This window comes from Cryptotermes secundus, unplaced genomic scaffold (assembly GCF_002891405.2).
Source record: "Cryptotermes secundus unplaced genomic scaffold, Csec_1.0 scaffold2444, whole genome shotgun sequence".
Classification (NCBI taxonomy): domain Eukaryota; kingdom Metazoa; phylum Arthropoda; class Insecta; order Blattodea; family Kalotermitidae; genus Cryptotermes; species Cryptotermes secundus.
In genome coordinates, this window is record NW_019723340.1 from 190,735 (window position 1) to 211,569 (window position 20,835).

The following is a 20,835-nucleotide window of genomic DNA, read 5'->3' on the forward strand; positions in this document are numbered from 1 at the left end:
GCTGCTTGTATCGATATGCATCCCGCGGGCAGCTCTGCGCAAGGCACAGAAACCTGCAGAACAGGATCAATGCGGACCTCGCCATGCCACTAGCAGCTGGCGTGGGTGGCGGTGAGACCAGCCTCTCATGTGTCCATGTAACTGGTAGCCAATCGACACAAGAGACGACTCGCTCTTGAAGCTTCTTTCAGCTTTCAAGCAATACGCACGCACCGCTGTGCTTGTCAACCAGACCTGAAGGGGGGGAAGGGCTGTCATATAAAAGACATTGCCACTTCGTAAAGTTGGCATTACTGTTTTCGAGCTTGTCATTTAGCGTTAGAGACTTCGACGTACGTACCGACGGACGGACAGACGAACGAACGGAAGGAGAATAAACGACCGCCCACCTGCCCGACTGAAGGCACGATTCGTGGCGGGAATTTAAAACCTGTTCATAGCAGCAAGGCCAACACTTTAGGGTGCAAAACCTAGGCATGCCTACTTTCAGGTGATACAGAAGAGAGAACACAGACCAGAGCGAGCACTACTCACCCACCACCACACTACCACAGAAACTGCACCAGTACAGCACCAGGTAAGGGAATGAACACACGTGGCAGACAGGGACACACAGCTCTTGCCCCGCCGTCAGGGCATAGAGCACGCAATTTGTTGCCCAGTAGCTGCATGTGACATGCTTTCAGCTGAAGTTCATTTCGCAAAAGTCGTTGAACGAATCATGCTTTCAGAAAGTTAATTGAAGTATGCAGAGGAGGCCTCCTCTCCTCTTGGATGTGAGAGCTTGTAGTTTCGTAGAAGTCCAACGGAGTTTCGGAGGAATGTACTGCCATCATCTTCAGTATCGAATGATTTCCTTGCTCGGTTCCAGCTATCCTGATATGCTTGTAATTTTACAAGGTCTCAGCATCCCAGAAGAGTCACGCAGAGAGAACCCCAAGTCCCAAATGAAGTAATTCAAAATTTTCAGTTCCAAAATAAACGTCAATTGTAATTGCGTTAAAAAGTGCAACATTCGAAAGAGTAAGAATTCCGTGTCACGTTTTAGTAAAGATCTCTTCTGCCTGACATAAATCTCGTGAATTGAAATCTTCATACTTTCAATCGACGTTTTAAGCAACCTCTATTTGTTAACTATGACGTCACTGAAGTCTCTTTTGTGGTTCTACGACTGAATATGCACTGGACATCATTAACAAAACCAGTTCAATTCAGACGTGTTTGATTACGACGTATGAACCTGATCTCTGACACAATTGAAGATATGTCTTCAGACTATACAATTTTTCTACAACGAAGCGTGTGTAATTGCATACCTGATTATTTCAGAGAAAGAATTGCATCTCACTTTTCATCAAGCTAGTTTAGATACAGCGTCCAGTGAACTCGTATATAAAGAACCAAGCAGGCTGTGTTTTGAAACAACAAATTTTCATTCGATGGCGGTAATATTAATTATCTTATACAACTTTTCTTAACAATTTTATATGATGTCACAAAGTGATCTCTTGTTTAGCAGCAAATGAAAATTGTGAAACACTTTTCACATCCTTAATATAACAGCGACACAACGAGAAAATTATGAATATAATCACATCTCAGATGCATAATCTATTTTAAGCAGCATCAAAAACTTGTTTACTTCAAGTGTAAATATTTCACATTTTCCCACTACGTACTCTAACAGTTGTATAGCACAGAGTGATTTACCATAAACAGAAGGTAAAACGGCCTCAAATTTTGGATTAATTTATAATAATTTTTACTCTTAGAAATTCAGTAAGTTGTATGCAGAAGATTAAATATGGCTGATGCATCATGTATGCACATCCTCATATATATATATATAATTTTAACAAGAGTTCTCAAAAACGTACATTTGATTCAGACCAAGGTATCTACCGTGGCATTTTCAATACTAATGACTTATTGTTTATTTTTCGAAAATCAAAACTGATTTGTTCTGGTTGTAACAATTTCATTGGACATAAATTAGTAAGAACCTGGCAAATAAAGGAAATGTTCACACATCCACATTAAATACATTAAAACAAATAACGTAAAGTTTTCATTCTGTTTCCCAGCCTTTTCATTATTGGAATCAGCTGATATTTTTTGAAAAAAAAAATACCTAAAATGTTAGTAATTTTGTTGGAATTTGAAAGGCATGATCTACAATTAATAAAAACATATGAGCTTAAAAATTCCTAGAGAGAAAAAATAGCAAAATTAGAAATATATGTTTATTTTAAATTGTTTCAATTTTTATAATCTGTAGTCAATCCAACAATACATACCGTAGTACTTGATAAATGGTTTCGAAACTGTATTAGACTTTTTGCGTGAAATTAGATTTTCAAATGAATATTCCGCATTTTATGGAGCTTGATGTCAGAAAGGAATTTCTAACATATACACATGATATTACATACTTCCTCAACAAAAGAATAAAGCACGAATAATGCCCCTAATTTGTCTGCGTAATAGATATATATGAAAGTCGTCAATATTCCTAAAATTTTCGAACGGATTATATCGCAGCAATCATGCGTATAATTATAGAAATGTGTCTATGTTCATATAGGCCTATACATATGCATACGAATAATAATATATAAATAAATATACATCACTGAGAATTTAATAATTAATGCATATCTACAACGGAATTAATGAATTTGAAATGGTGATATTTACGTTGAGTAGTCATAGAAGGCGGATATAAGTCTCAGTTTTCAGTGTTTCATATAACTCGTTTCCGTTTCTTAAGGGGTAGACGATATAGGTTCGACCATCAGCTGAGGAAGTAATTTCTCTCTTCGCCATCACAGTTCTGTGGGCCACTCAGATTAGTATGTAATGGACACCAGGGATGAAGTGACCTGAGTCAGAAGCTAAGCGTTCATAACCACCCAAGGCATAGGTAACAAATATGAAATCTTCACTAGCATTTCCACATGCTTCATCATGTAGTGTTTAAACACAGGAATAACTGTAATGTACGTATATTTGTTGCTAACAGTCCACAGTTTGACAGCACAGCCGGAAGGGCGAGATCAACTGAAAACAAAGTAAACAAGTTTCCTTAAATGTAGATTTAAGGAAAATATTCTTAGAAAATTGGGAAACTTTCAACCCCATACTTCTGGAACTTTGATCAATTATTCTCCATTTCTTCACGTCCTAAATGAATTGTAAATGAATTTGTCATTTAAAAAGTTTGAAGCGGTAACAGGTTATAGATATAGCAAGCAATTTTAATAGTGATGACGTGGGCAGTTCCTGATGAGTAGCGGCAGAACCTCATCTGAGGAAAACCAATTATATTAAAAAAATCCTGCTTGACTAATGACTACAGAATTATCTGAAGTAGTATTCAATCTAGACTGAATTTACTGATTTTTTTTTCGTATAGAAATTCATGCTTCATGCACAAAAGCTTCATTAACACTCCAAACTTGAACCAACTTATATATATATAGTATGAACCATAGTTTAAGAATGATACAAAATATTATGTTCCGCCTGCTTTCATACATCAGAGCAGGAGTTATTGCTTAATTACTGATATGAGGACACACAGCTGGGGTAACACAAAAAGAGACTAGTATATTACTCGAAAGACGCAAAAGGTGGTACTCAGCCAATGAGAACAAAATAAAATAAATATTGGCCTTAAAGTACAACAGACACACACATATACACATACATTCATTACATAAATTTATTATATAAATACATATACACGTAAAACAGGCAAAAGTCTGGAGTGAGGTATATTTTCACTTATGCCTATTCAGATTTATTTTTCTTGTTACACAAAATGTTATTTTATATTAACACGGGAGTCACAGCTGATGGAAATTAATAATCTCTTTTGCTCTAAAATGAAACCAGGACACACGTAGTGTTTATCTGAATACATATTTTAATCCTTGACCGATCTTTATACTCTGGTTAGCTTTTTAATATGATGTTTGAAAATGCCACTGCAAGTAACGTCATCTGTCATCCCCTAACATTAAAGCAACTTGTAACTTTTCAGCAAGAGGTATATTTCACAATACAAATTAATTTATTTTCTTATTGTGATCTCCTGGCTATAATATCGTGTATCTATTTCACTGTAGAATTCTATCCTGAAGATGGCGGCAGCATATTCTTCCAAAACGTCCATTTTCAAGCAACACGGTGCCATATTCCACAAAGCCAAAACATAAATTTTCATGGGAATGAAAATTACGATCTTATAAATTTATTGTCTTAATTTATGTGTTTCTCTGATTCTGAGATTGATAAGATTATATTCATTCTGATGCCATATCTGTTTCCCTTCATCCGACAGGAAGACATATATCTAAAGCAACTTAATTTGCGCAGGAAATCACTTTATTTTGTTTGTTTCCAAACGAAGAGAGAGTGAGGCGATTTTTGATTCTTGAGGAAGATGAAGTTATTGTACATGAATGACACATTCCTAAATTTATAAATACGTACAAGCATGCGTGCATGCACAAATACATAATATATGCACGCGTATACACATACATTTATGCACGAAGGCATGCAGGCACACAATGAAGGATTCTTCTTATGAAACGATAAGCTCGAACTCTTATTAAACAGATTTGAAGTTTTCTCTATACCGACAGAGCCTTTCTTTTGCTATGTTAAGTCCTTTGGAGACTGCTGGGATAATGCCTTGCCGTAGCTCAGGCAGCATTACCTACCATTCACCATTTCAGTTAAACTCACTCGAAATTATACGCCTATACACCATTTTCTTCAGCTGTAATTGCTTAGTTAAATGATCCAAAGACCAATGAAATTGTATATGTAAAATAGACTACAAATATAATTTGTTGTAATATGGATGGATGTATTTCACTCATTTAGCATCCATATGAGGGAATATTAAATTCTACGTAAGAACTGGAGCGTACTGGAGCTCTCATCTTTCTCTTCATTCCCTCTCTCTCTCATCCTCGAAATGTACACGTAACTTATCTTCGTTAGAGTCGGCCGTCGTTTCTTCTTGTTAGAGACCTGAGTTATTTGTCCATATACCGAAAGCTGTTTTTACGAATATTGTGTCTTGTCTTGTGCAGCTGACAAATCGATCTTCCTGTTTCGAAAATAATCACATGTCCATTTTCTCTGACTATACGTATATAGCCTTTGTTGTAAACTACAGTACATGTTCCATAATGTTCTAATTTTTTTGTTATGATATAAATGAAATGGCTTTCCCGCAGTATGAAATTCTGCTACGAAATTTATGTAATTATTATTTCTGCAGAACAGGAACAGCGCGTACTAAGAAGGGTTGCATTAAAAAAACATAACATATTTTCGTAATTATTTTCTTTGTGCACATAACTACCTTATGAAGCCCTTAAACAAAATACTACTACTACTAACAATATTAATAATAGCAGTAATATTAATAAATAATAATAACCCTCAGCAGGCTAAAAGTAGAGTTCACAAGCATTACTGGAGAATACAAACTGTAGATTCTTTTCGGGCTCCAGTAAAAGACACAACGAGCAAGTTTCAAAACCTGACACTTCGATTATAAATAAAACCTAGGAGGAACAACAGTATATCTTGCATGCGACAATAGAAGAATAAATAAGAAATGAAACTACATAGGTAATTAGCGTTTGAAATGGAAAACTCGTAAAAATTGTATGAAATAAAAATTGTGTCAGTAATTCTTTCAGAAGAGAAAGGGACTGTTATCAAAATTTATCTGCGGTTTATTATACAGACCTATTTCTCACCAAAACTTCAGCCTAAGATCTTTGTACTTTCAGAAATACAACGTAATTTCTCGTGTAACCGAGGTTACAGTTTTGTTTTATTAATGCATTATACATGAGAAAATATTGTGGTGTTGTGCCGTACCCGAGAATTGGGACAAGCATCCTGAGACTGTCCTCCGAACGTGTGTTTATGCCCGGTATGTACATAATGTTCGATTATGAACACCCGCTGTGCCTGGGAAAATGACATGCTGCACCCGTTGTAAATTAAACGCTATTGACGCCTGGATGATTACCTCACAATACCGTCAAAGACAGCGATTGATCGGGGATGCCCAGTGGTGACAACTGTTGCACACGCAACAATATTCGATTAGCTTGCCGCTAATTTCTGAACACCCAGTGCCGGGTTGGGTGTCCTATGAGACACTCTGTATTATAGACGTTCTAAAATATCATTTTTTTTTCCTTGGCATTACAGCCCCAGTCGGCCTAGGCCTACCTCCATGAACTTCTCCGTTCACCTAAAATATCATTACCTTCTACGATTTTCTTTAAAATTATAAACCATGTAGTTCTGTTACAAATTGTAAGATAGTCCCGTGAATTATCAATAGGGCTCTAATACTGTGATTGTAGTTAATGATGACAGGTCATAATGACACCGATGATAGCGAAATGGGCATCTAAATTGAAGTAAGTCCTTTTTTTTATTGCTAGTGGGGTGGGACTAAGTCCCTTGTACTGAGGCCACTTCTGGTCTATTGTACCAGCCCCAGATGATAGGTGAGAATGATTGTGGAGCAATTGGTGGAATGAAAATTGGCAAGGGAAACCGAAGTACTCGAAGAAAACCTGCCCCAGCGCCACTTTGTCCACCACAAATCCCACTTGAACGAACCCAGGCCGCCGCGGTGGGAAGCCAGCGACTAACAGCTTGAGCTTGGCGCGGCCCGAAGTAAGTCTTAGTTACTTTTCTAACGTATCTTTCAACCAATATTTCTAATGATTTTGTGTCCAATCCTCAAGTTGACTATTCTGTCTGACGTTCCTTATTGACTGATATTGTGAGTTTTGGACTTGATTGATTGAATTTATTAGGCGTCTCTGTTACAATTTCACTTGATTACAACAGTTTATACATTTGACTCCCTCTGTATAGCTGATCTCTCCCTGTTGTCTGGATATTACACTGGCTGCGAAAGTTGGTTACAACGCTCGCAGCCGAAAAGGAAGGATATATCACAGACACAGTACACACAGAAACGACTCCCATAGTGGACGAACCATACTATACGCGAGTTCGAATTTAGACATATAGATGAATAATCTTAACAAGTTTTAGTATATACAAATTTTATTATAGTTGACGAATAATGTACTTTCTAAATAATTTTATGAAAGACACAAGATAGCAAACAATGTAACAGCTTAGCGTAAATAACGAACCTGAAGATGGCACTATGTTGCCGAAACATGTAGTAAGAAGCGACATATGAAATTGAGTGCACTACAAGACGGCCATTACTTATATATCATGGGTAAAATTGTGCCTGTACTTAGCTACTTAAGTACTACGATATGAAAGCATGAGGAATGTATGTATAGATTCAATATTCTTGATCATGGCACATGTCAGCTTTACTTCACTGAAGCTTTACACTTGAGGAAAGAGTCCCCGGTACCCATCGGATAGAACGGTATATGTATATTTGTTTAAAAGCAGTGCATGGAAATGGTTAATATGGGGCAGCAAGATCAACCGAACACTGAAAGAATAGAAATGAAAAGCAGAAAGAGATGATGGTACACGTGTAATTTACAGCATGCTAAATGTTGAGTTATAAATGTGCTTTTCGATCAGCACTCGGGGGAAGGGGCTAAAGAAGCACCCATACTTACACAACGGTTTGCATAAATCAACTCTTACTATATATACCAGAATCTGACAGATATTAAGTGCATTTTCATCGTAAATTTTGAAGCTTTAATGTACTAGAAATTTTCATGCTATGAACGCGATATATACTTTATAACCGAGATCAATTCGGTGTGTAGTATTATCACTGGAAACACTGCCGTGTTGTGGTTATCTGGGTGAATATATTTATAAAGTACCATGGCTGTATAAAACAAAACTTGGAAAGGTTAATGCTCCTCTTAAGATTTAATTTATGGCTCGCCTGTGTCTTTGTCTCCTGGATGGAGCCCATATTACCCGGGACTGTTTCAATACGTCGCAAGTTTATACATGATTTCTGGTTGAGAGAAATCAGTGAACAGGTTTCCTTTGTATTCTTCTATTTTCATGCAATTCTTACCAAAATGTTCGCTATCCACTCAGAATTATACTACTATCGACAACAAAATGTAATTTAACTTAAAATATTTTATACGTAACATACTCGTAATATGGATCATGATCACAGCCATGCGACCCGTAAAAATATGCCGATTTTAAAATTAAACCGAGTTCCTCACAATTTATTGTAGATCCTTCTCGGTGCTGAGATATATAACGGATCCTCAGACAAATGATATAACAGGTTAAATCTGAAAAATGGAATATATTTATTTTCGTAATTTAAATTTAAAGGAAAATTCTAAGCGAACCTATAGGTCCAGACACGTTATGGGAAATGAGGGGAGTCTGACTAGTACAGATTTAGACACTTAAGATATTCTTGAAGGAAACTGGGGCGGTATTTAGCTAACGGTTTTGAGTTTTCTGTTTAGCATGCAAACGGAATTATTATCCAAGCTTCATAGTCTCATGCTGGTATGTTTAATATCTCTGTGTTCATAGTAGTTTTCACATCCAGGATAATTCATCTGTAGCAGAAAGGTAGTAGCCCGCAAACGTCCACTACAAGCCACTAGATACGTCTTTCTATTGTTAAAAAATATTTCCTCTTATTCGCTTCGGAATTTTACCAACAAATCATCGAAGCCTAAAAATATTAAAATTTTACTGTTTTCTAAATTCTTAATTTTATTCTAAAGTTTACACCGAAAAGGAGATATTCGGTTCCGGGCAGTGAATATCCAGATGTTTCTCCCTTACAGTGAGAGGTTTAGATCATAGGTCATTGCAAAAATACGTCCCCATGTATTATAATGTCTGCCACGGTGAAGTACTAGTCAAAGAATGTGGCACATGAAATGGGTATTTCTGAAAGTATCCGATATATCTGAACGAGGCCAAAAATTGTGTCGTGCATTTCTGTTCTAGAGAACAATTTCACTTTTTTTGTATAAAGGGGTTGTTGTATGTTCAATACTCACTTACTCACAAATAATTTTACCTTTAGCTGAGAGGCGTGGATTTCATATAACTTAATATTATTAGGGCTCTATCCAATATATATCTTGAGGCTTATGTATGCGATGCTACCAGGAGATTCTTGTCAGTGGAGCATGAAGCTATCCTTTATTTTCGGTTAACCAGGCTCCGGTTAATTTAGCGGGTTCCAGCAATATGACCTGCTTCATAAATTCTGAATTCAAATCCGTGAAACAACTAATATTTTTTAAATTTTCTGAGCTTTTTTTCAATCCAAAAAATACTACTACTGGAATATAACGAAGAGACATTCCGGAGGAATATATCACCTTCATCTGCGGGATCGAAGAATAACCAGCATCAAGCAGAGCTGTGCTTGCCACCTGCTTTCACGCTGGCCACGGACAAAAACAAGAAAAGATGTTTCTGATTAATTTACTCATTGTGGCATGCATATATGTTGCTCGGCAACGACGGCGAAATAAGCTACTACAAAACAGCCGTTGCTAAGTAACGGCTCCACAAGCAAGCATGTTTACACAAGAAGACAATACAACTATAATGGAAGCAGTGATTTCTACACGGACCGTGCCAAGTTGCTATAAGTGCACCAGTTATCTGTTGCAGGAAGTTAGTGAGTGAAGTAGGTAGAGGACTGTTGGGGTTCAGTTGTGAGCTATTGCTGTGTGAAGCTGGTAGCTGAGGCCGGGGACAGTTCGTGAGCCCAGAGGAAGAGGAACGTCCGCGGTTGGAAGCTTCTCCAATAGTAATTAGGAAGTTAGAAATAATCGCGCGTTGTCCAGCTTAAATTTATATCCCAGTATTTGTCTGGTGACACAGGAAAACCATGAAAAGGCTCAGGCACAACAGCCGCTTACTGGGCCGATATAGAAACCCAGGATATTCCAAATTTGAAACAGGAATACAACTTACTATGCCGTGACATTCGGGCTTTGACTCATTCTTTCATTAGTTATTTTGGGGAGTTATTTCAACTGCAGAAGACACAGAGTGTTGACGGAGATAGGAATGTCCTCGCGACTGGAAAGGAAAATTAAGAGGAGAGTCAGAAAACTCACCGTGCCCCTTTAAGTCATAGAACAGTGGCGATGCATGAGTAGGAAATCGATCCGAATGTTTCCATTTCTGCTATAGGAAAGCAGAAAAACTGTCTGAAGACAGATCGGACCTCTGGGCTGCTTCTACGTACATGAAATTTTGTTTTGCATTCTCTATTGGATTTCGTTGTGTGCTTCTCAAAGTTTACTTGCTATTATTTGCGCTGAATATCGGCTGCTCTCCAACATACGTATGGCTGGAAGATGCATTTAGAGCAAAGTCTTGAGGAGAATAAGACAAATGGATCTAAGGAAGGTGAAGTTAGGAAAGAATGGAAACATTTATATACAAAGACAATATTTATAAGCTATAGTTTTCATATTTCTTCACCTGTAATTATGAAAGCTATGAATTGAAGAAAAATTAAATGGGTGGGAGATGTGGCACACATATTAAATACGAATAAGGCATACAAAATATCATGGAGGAGCTCAGATTGGAGACAGGGTAGCTTAGTTAGATGCTACTATTAAAATGAATCTTAGAGAAGCAAGGTGTGAAGTTTCTCCTAGTCTTAACTGACCCAGGCTAAAGTCAAATTCTGGGCTTTTGTGAAAAGTGTATAAATATTCGGGTTCGTAAGGAGGAAGGATTTTCTTGGTCAGCTACTTCCAAAGAGTGTCCCGTATCATGGAACCAGATCGTAACGTAGTTATCGATATAATTGATACATCATGGTAACTCATGAATGGCTCCGTACAACCAGAATTCTACGTCGTTATTATGCGCCATGCGCGGGAAGGATTCGAGTCTGCCTAGGCAACAATTGCAAAGGAAACAGGTCAAAGCGGCTTACTTCTGCCTAGAAGTTAGCTTATACGCGATCTAAGGAAATGATAACTATTATGCTATTTTTGTTACCTGTGAATTTACGTAAGGGCACGCCAAAGCGTATTTGGTTGAGGTACTATGCTACAAGCCGGAAGGCCGCGGTTTCGAACCATGATGAAATGATTTTTTTTTTTCGATTTATCTAATCTAATTTTTCCAGCCGCACAATGGTCCTGGAGTCGACTTAATACATACCGAGAGGAACCCCAGTATTTTGGGGATTGTAATGTAGCAAACAATATTTAATAGGTTTGTACTCAATGAGATCATATTAAAATCCGTGATGTTTTACTTTCTATACATAAAATATTAATAAATTTCACAAAGAAATATTTTTAGGATGTGCACTATATGTCGCGTATTTACCACATGAAACAATTTTAGTCGCATTAAATTTGTGTGAATTATATTAAGTTTTCTATAAACATATTAAATTCTACATATTTATGCTGACTTCACAGAAAATGCTGAGACAATTGGATTTGCAATTTTCTGTAGTTGTAGATTTGAAGCACTGCGACTAGATTTTGGATTCATAAATGTGACTACATCATAATTGATTCAGTAAAGGAAAAGCAAATGAAAACTTCTATTGCAAAATCGGCACAACATGTTCAAATAAAAATTGTACAAGTAGACTAACAAATTTATACACCTAACTTACAGCAAGCTAAATATTCCACCTTTTAGTAAGTTCCTAAAATAAAATCTTAATTTTTGTTTCAAGTATAACGTCTGTGGTGACAAGTTGACTCTCTCTGCAACAAAAACCAAAATGTTCTAAACTCTACACAATTACATGTAAACATATACGCTTCTTTCAACCTAGTATATAATACTCGTATATTTTACATGTGAATGGACATAAGTAACTTCTTGGAGCTGAGCCCATCTTGAGACGCCGTCAATAGTGCAGCTACTCAAGAACTTTCTAGCCTTTTATGGAACCCGAAGGTTCATTACCATGTTCATAAATGCCATCCAATGGTCCCTATCCTGAGCCAGATCCATCCAGTCCACACCATCCCATTCTATCTCTGTAAGATCCATTTTAATATTGTCCATGCACCTACACTTTCGTCTTCTTATGGGTCTTTTTCCTTGTGTCTTTTCCACCAATACCCTATATGCATTCCAGTTCTCCCCCATCCGTGCTACATCCCCTATCCATATATCCTCCTTGACTTGATCATTCTAAATATATTTGGCGAAGAGTACAGTTTATGAAGCGTCTCATTAATGAATGAACATAATTTATGATTAATAGAAGTTTCACGGCGAATATACCAGGGCAGATACTTCTGAGACATAACCACAAAATTGCATTTCAGAAGATGAAAGTAAAACCATAGAACACAAATCGTTAACGAAATATAAAACAAAAGAAACTTCAAGCGATAAATGTCACCATTACCTTTGCTTCTACATCGCGTTCCGCACTCAGGATATCCTTACAAGTTGCAATACCGCACCAACTATTACTTTCCAAGAACGCTCATTACAGACAGGGTATATAGACTCAAATATTAATTTTGTGAACTACGTGATTCAGCTGGTTTAGGTTCCTAAGTCGTATGCGTGTAACTACATTTCGATTGTGTGGGTCTGTGAGCGTGTGAGGGAGAGACACGGATAATGCAATCTACATGAAATATTAGACAAAAATTAATCAGGACAGAGAACGGGACAATATTGTAATTGTATTTTGAGTAGTCACGAAACTAGTCAGGTGACTGTGCGTAAGGGGATGTAATTGATTCACACGTCAGATGTTAAAGTACAAGATACAGAACATAAACTCTATAAACAGTGTCTTATAGACCAGTTGCTAAGCGGTGACTCTGTAAACAGAGGCCGTTGCTGCGCAACGACCTGGTAAACACGTTCCCGTTGCTAGGCAGCAGATTCTTAATAATTTGCAGTTGTATGCAACAATAGAACTGTCTTCTATCTGGTACGTGCCGAGATGTAAGCAAGGAACAAAATCAGCAAACTTCAGTTCTGTAAAGGAGGCTGTGAAGCGAAATGTTAGTTGCAAGAGTGCGGCTGTGAAGGGAAGACTTTATGTGTGACATTTGGAGTGTGTAATTCAATGAGACTGTTATAGTTCATGTGTTAAAATCCGTTACTAGGAAACGGCTAGTGGAGACTGTAATAGACTGACGACTGTAGTCTGTATGTGTGAGAGATCTGTAAAGTGTACTTACGAAGTCGTGTATATAAGTGGTCAATAAATCGAGTCACCAATCCGAACCCCGTCTATAGTCACCCTACTACGTAGCAATAAGTTTCTGAGAAGCCATGTGTTGGAAAGCATTGTGTCACATTTTAATTTAATTCTGTGCTTCCAGAAGACTATTGGTACTTACAACACGTCCAAAATTTTCTTATAGATTTCGATTGAGAGGGAGAAATCCACGCAGAGGGAGAAATCGACGAAGAGGGAGAAATATGTCTTATGGACGCGTCAGATATTAGAAAATAACTGGAGTAAATGGTGTGGTATATTAGCCATCTGCAGGCTTCAGTAAAGCTTAGACTCTGAACATAAATCTACAGCATGTGTGTAGTAAAGATTTTTCGCATTCGAGGCAACGGTGGTGGAAACTTTTTCCATGAGAGGTTTGTGAAGTCGGGTGTGACACATGAGGATGGAGTTGGCATGAAGACAGACAAGGCTGTGTATTGCTGATCCGACCCCTTACATACCTTACAGCCCTCTGTGAGCAAATTTCTGTGAGAAATAACCTTATCATTGGAACACAATTTAGTAGTTTTAACAAAAGAGGGTGTTATTATGTGAGATTAATCGTACTAGTTACTATGCACTAGTTAATAACGTTGCTACGTGTATGTTCAGCTTCCTGCACAGAAATGTTTATATTTATTCTAAACACTGGTTGAAACAGGATATTTATACGAACACAGAATGGTGAAAAATATTTGATTCCACCGATAATGGAACATAAATATATCCATCCATATATGTTATTCCGAAAAAATGCATTTTCTGAAAAGAGTGTTTCTCCTAAGACAGACAAAACTTGGAGTCAATTATTCCTAAAGCTTAAGTTATTTATTTCTTAGAGCGCTGTAAGTAGCTCGGGCTACATAGCGCTGAATGGTGAGATAGTTATAAAGTAATGAATTGGGAAGGATCCGGAAGAAAACTGTCATGGTATAATCTGAGAAACCATACCGGAATTTGCTTGAAGGAACTGAGAAAGAGCACGAAACATCTTTTCAGGAGTGCAGGTTTCCGGGACGAGATTTGAAATCTGGATCTCCCGTGTAAGAAGAAGCGTAAGAATTACCCATTCGATCGCAACGTTCAGCGTGTCACATGTTTCATGAATACTTATAAGAATGGAATTTGCATTTAAATTGAATACGCAATGCCGCATTATAATACAACACAAGTTAACACAATTTTAATGTTAGCCATTTCACCTCACACAATTATCCTGCAGCCCTAATCAATCTCGCTTCAGTAAGTTATGAAGGTTATAGGATTGAAAAGAGACAAGATTTTACTCGATGGAATAAACAGAGTTTCCATGTCTGTTTCTGGCGGCGTAAGTCGCCTTAGAGCGCCGTCTTCATATCTTGGCAAAGAAATCGGCTACCTGACAAATTTTTTTTGGAGTTCACTTCAGCTCCTGTAAGCAAATTCTGGGATATTAAATTAAGACTAGCCATAGACACTTCCTTCCTTCTATATCCTTTCATACAGAAAATCACCTTACAGTTGGACACTGTGCAATCAATGAAATGCGAGAAGACTTTAATTGGTTCAAGTATTAAATTCTTTTTAACGTTGAGTTCAATATATCTTACTCCATTTCTCCTCTTAACTTAATTTTTTTTCCATTAGTCCACACGCGTTAAGTAATACTATGAACGCTGTTTACAAAACAAATCAGAAATTTAACATTTTTTTAGTTAATAAACAAAACTGTTTTTAGTTAAAGTAGTATTATTATAATAAAATTACATGAAGCACGTAATTAACTACAGCAGTTCTTGATTTCAAAAACAGTTCAAGTAGTTATTTGTAGCGATGTTATCGTAACAATATTTCGGAGATTAATATATAATTTTACGGTTTCAAAGGGCCCCCACAAAATTTCCTTCTCTAACTAAATTATGTAAAGAGTAAATAGTTTTAACATAGTAAATAACTGATACCAACTCTTTAGTGTTTATGAATACCATGTTTCTTTACTCGATATTATGAAAACAAAATACTTGTACCTTAATTAATTCTAATAACTTATGTGCATAATTTCCACATGTGAATAAAGAAACGTAATGTTAAGCTTGTATATATCTCTACCCGAAACTAAATGAATATTCCTATGTATCAGAATAAAATCATACTGATGGTATGCAACTTCCACCGCTTCAAGCTGAAGATTAAAAATGTTTTTCTCCACACAGACCAGAGCTTCAATCCTGCAGCCATAAACAATTTAAAAACCCGTAACGGTTATGCACAAACAAATTGGTTTAAGTTGGATTCTTCAAGAATATGCTATTGAGAGTAGATAGGATATTCAACACTGCTGAAGTGCCTGCCGTAATCCGCTGCAGAATATCACAACTTTCAGGTTTCCGTTTTTCGCTTCACCTGTTGCAGGGATCTGCAAGCAAAGCGGTTCGAAACCGCTGTTCCAGAAGAAGAGGGAGCGCTGTTTGTTGTAGTAATCAATAGCTCGGCTTGTCGGCAACTGAATAAGAGTAATTTCAGTGTTATTTTTTCGCCTCATTCCACCTCGCACCGTTTTCCTTTTCAAAATTAAGCAGATTAGCTAAGAAGTAACGCATCCACACCCTCGGAATCTTCACCGGGGCACGGGTCATAACACATGGGGCTCTTCCTCAGTCAGTCATTAGAGGTGAATGTATGGATAGTGCCTGCCTTGGGACAGGTTACTATTCCTACCAGCTATGTCGTGTCGAATTCACTCTGTACTTAAAAATTATTTCGGTTTACTTACATTTACGTTTTCCTGTTTATTAAGCACTACTAAGCGATCTTCCCGTTATAATTTGGTATTATTCTACTGCCAATGGTTCTTTCGTCCTTGCATTCCATAATTCAAGACCAGCTTGTGTCTGATGCATCTCTTCAGAGAAAATTCTGTATCCATTTCTAATTTGTTGAAGCGTCCTGTATGTTCCACATAGCTGATTACTCTTCATAAAATTTCCTTATCAATATTAAGTGCAAAGGGGAAAGAAGGTAGCGTATTCGGTATAGCGATCGGCTATAGGCTGGAAGACTGAAGGGTAGGAGTTCCGAGTCCCGGTAGGCTCAAGCATTTTCTCTTCTCCACGTCGTCCATAGCGGTTCTGGGGTTCACCCAACTTCCTATCCAATGGGTACTGGGTGTCCTTTCCCCACAGGTAAAGCGGTCGTGGGCCTGAAGCTGGCCACTCACCTCCAGTTAGTACCGAGGTCAAGAAAATATTGATCTATACATCCACTCCCCCACACACTTTCATGGTATAGTGCTTAATTCGTTGAGCACAGGCACAGCTTTATCTTTTTTTAATCTTTACTTTAAGTACAATGGTGCAACTTATGAAGGTCGTCATTATATTGTGACATGTTGCGCAACGGAGGACCCCTCCCTCCACAGCGGTACGTGGCGGCATCGTGGCGCTGTCGTTACTACAGTAATAGACGAGTCAACACCCCGCCCTTCTCCCCACGGTGACGTAACACGCAACGCAGCTGTGATACGGGTAACAGGCAACAGCGGTACCCATTGCGTAATAGGCGGGCGCTGCGACTACATAAGGGAACTACACAGCCGCCGAAGTGAGTTAAAAGTGTATCAGCGGCCGAAGACAGTTCTCCAGTCAGCAGTGAACGAGTTCTCAAGTCAGCGGCTTACGAGTTGAGTTGGAATCTAGCCAGCGGCGAGTTACGAGTTACGGGACGCGTGTGTGAGAATCAGTGATAGTTCGTGATAACCGAGAAATAATTGGGAGTGTGTGATACAGTTGCACTTGTAGAACTCCCGCGTTATAAAAACGTGTAGACTACTGACAATAGAATGAATTGAATATTGAATAGGGGTTGTAAATTGTGAAAACCCGTAACAGTGTTATAACTAACTGTAGCTTAGACTTGTAGGTTCTTGAATAAACCAATTATCAATCTCTACGGCGTATTCAATAACTAAAACACGTTACAATATCATTTTGTTGCCTACTTAAACAAATTGTTCGGGTCTTATTCCTCAATCAGATTTTTTTCAGGTTATGCTGATGAGGGTCACGACAAATGTGCTGCCAAGAAAATATATGGCCCCTTCCGTACTGCAAAAGTGTTTTTTATTTGAATCTAACTCACTTTTATAATGAAGATGACATTCTGTGTTTCGTAATTAGAATCACAAAGCTGTAAATCGTTAACATTAAGAGGACTGTGATATTAGTAAGATCATTGATGTTATCTAAGCTGGATCCATTTGTTAATCGGACCAGGCTTTTGTATGCTATATTCGAAAGTTCTCGAACAATTCTCCTTGTTCTGGCGGGAGCTGGAATAATGATCATATGAGAGATATTGTTGCTAGGATACTCCAAATATCAAAACACTGGATCAGAATAAAATCGAAGAATTTTCAACTACTTTCATGGTATTCCATTCGTGTATTGATTGGGTGGTATTAATAATATAGAATCATATATCACTTCACGACTTCTGCAGAATGAGATTCAATTGGCCGTTCCAACCCTCCAGGTACATTTAATTGTATCATCCTTTCTTTGCCGGACTGGGGTATTTTCAGCTTGGCTGTTTATATTCAGATGGAGAACTCTTGTGAAAGTATAATGCTTGTACGGTATTAATTCTCCGAACGATTATTTTTTAAAGTGAGGAGTGTAAAAATTTGGATACAACGTGTTTAGAATAAAGATAAATTAAACGTACAACAAATAAATTTCCTTTATAGTATGTATTTTGGCATAGGTTGTTTCACTGTTTTGTTTGAAATGTTCACATTAGTATGGTGTGTTAAAATAAGCTCTTCCTTGAGAAGTACGCCTAGTTATCATCAGACATTTGTAACAAAATGTTAACAGATAATTCACTGGAAAAACTGAATAATATTCAAACTGCAATGTTAATAACAGCCCGTATAACTCACATTATTCATCAAACAGGTACGAAATATTTATTATGCTGTTCAGTTTTGATTGCGTTTTCTGAGAAGGAGGTGTACTCCACGCTAAGAAGCCTTATTAAATTTCCGTACAAAACTGCACCAAGCTCATTAACAACTTTATCATCTTATTGTTCTGGTTGTTCTTTTCTACGCAAAATGATGTATGTACTCAATCTTACCACTATTCATATAAAAAAAATACTTCGTAGATCGCAACTTTATTTCATTAAAGTCATGAAATTATCCCACTTCTAACACCAGTTGTCACTTATTTTGTGTGCCACGCGACAAATAACTTCACGTGGGTCTCGGATTCAGCGAATCTTTATTGGACACTCACACTTACACACCGTACAATTATCACCTCAACAGTATTCCGCGGCGGCTACCTTCCAACCGTCTTGTATGGCGACTGGATCTCAATTATCTTCAGCGGCAGCTTCCTGAAGACTGACTTCTGTATCTCTCGACGTCTATCCTGAGACTGCCTCGGCGAATGCATTCAACCCATTTTTATAACCTCAGCCGCTGCTATGCGAACGACCCTCTGTTGTCTATCACCAGGGATACACTTTGTTGATACTGCAATACCTACGCAACGGCCAACTGTTGGGGCTACAATACCGCTTTTGTCTCTACCTATGCAACGATCTGTTCTAGCGTTACTATGGAAGTATCTTCTGGATTCCGAACATGTGACATTATGAAAGAAAGCAAAGCCATATTTTCTGGAGAATTCAATATGACACAAAGAAGTCATGAAAAGACATAAAATTACGTGTAAAGAAAACTAAATACGATTTAGGGTTTTTTTTAAACTTTCCTACATATCACCAGTTCAAGACAGTGCCTTCTTTATGGATGCCTGAAGGCCATTCTTTATTCTCAAAGCACGCGAGTGGATATAATATATATATATATGAATCCAGTCGACATACGTCTTATCAGAAAAGTGTCCTAATTTAATTGTTGACAAGAGAAACCGAAATTTAAGTAACTCCATCCTCCCTCTTATAGAAACAAAACAGCATAATATTATATTGCAGCATCCTGTTGTGGAAGAAAATATTTTTCCATTGTTTTGTTAATCTGACCACTTAGAAGATGAAGAGTGTAGAATATTTGAAAACAAAAATTGGCCCGGGATTCGACCCCATACCAACCAACTTTCTGGTATTTTAAGTTCTCTGGACACTAACCGGTGGCCTTGGCCGGGCCATAGCTCAAGCGATTAGTCGCTGGCGTCCCACTGCGGCCTGGGTTCGATCCCGAGTCTGGTCAAGTGGGATTTGTGGTGGACAAAGTGGCACTTGGGCGGGTTTACTCCGAGCACTTCGGTTTCCCATGCCAATCTTCATTCCACAAAATTCTCCATCATCATAATCACCCGCGGCAGGATACAATAGGCCAATCAGTGGCCGCCGTGCCGAGTGGACCCAGTTGGACTCCACTCCCCACTAAGCGAATTAAAAAATTAACCGGTGAACTTCATATGCAGAGTTGCAGATGTTAGTTCCATCTGGAATGGTCTCGAAATGCGTGACGAACAGTTCAAAGTGAGAAGGAAAATTTCATTGTTCTCTATAAGACAACTGAAGTTCAAAACAACATCTCCTTTAACCACGCATATTTTTGTAACATGATGGCATAGCAGCATAACATGTGCTCTAAACGTACTGTAAAAGTATTTCAATGATACAGAAATCTGAAAATGACATTTTGCCTGCAGAAACGTGTTTCGAGCAACCGCAATACCGGCGAGCAGAAGAAGTTGCCGCCCTGTCAAGGCGAGAGCATCACCTCGCACGATTACCTCGCTGTTTCATTCGCTTCGCTATGTTTACGCCTCCGTGTCTATGCAGGTCTTTTCTGTGCAAAGAAGAATGAGAGGATTGTTATGAATTGCCGGAAACTTTTCGGAAGTCTCTGTCTCTTACGAGCGCGGTAGCGTATTTTGTTGAGGCACTATGCTACAAGCTGGAAGGTCGGGAGTTCGATTCCAAATAAGGTCATTGGATTTTTAAAATTTACCTAATTCTTCCAGCTTACAATGGCCCTGGGGTCGACTGAGCCTCTAACAGAAATGAGTACCATGAATATTCCTGTGGGTAAAGGACGGTCAGCGCCTAAGTCTGATAACCTTACCACCATTTTTGAACAGACTATCTGGAAGATGTGGGAACCTCGATGTTCCACAACCCTATAGGTCTTCACGGCCTGCTACAGGGATAGCTTTACCTTTTTACCTTTATCTGATCTTATGAGAACGTTTGTTTAATCTCGAGGTGAGAAGCACGTGTGAAGCCTATATACGTATTTATTTATTATTCTTCAAACTGACTTGATTGATCTCTTTTATCGTTTCAATTGAAAAGCTAAGAATATATTTTTATTCTTAAATGACCTTAAATCTTGTCTATAGAATCGAATGTTACAACCAGACATACAAAGCGTTATGCTATAAATATTACACGTATTATTATTCTATTTATTACTTACTGGAAGAAAGCAGTCTTCTGGGATTTGGCACCGTGTATATGTGGTGTTAACCGACGTTTCGGAGGAACGTATCGCCCCCATCTTCAGGGTAGAAGAAAAAGTATAAGAATTCTGCAAGCGACAACACCGTGAGAAACGGTAAAGCAGACTG

At 38.0% G+C, this 20,835-nt stretch overlaps 1 protein-coding gene across 2 annotated transcripts in view; it reads left to right on the forward strand.

Annotated features, from left to right (window-relative positions):
• Nucleotides 1-223: 223 nt before the first annotated feature.
• The window catches only part of LOC117282116, a 222,634-nt gene continuing 202,022 nt past the window's right edge, over nt 224-20,835 (forward strand). For both annotated transcript variants that reach the window (XM_033750488.1, XM_033750489.1), the window contains exon 1: nt 224-577. The gene's annotated coding sequence lies outside the window, so the exon portion shown is untranslated. The remainder of the gene's footprint in view (nt 578-20,835) is intronic.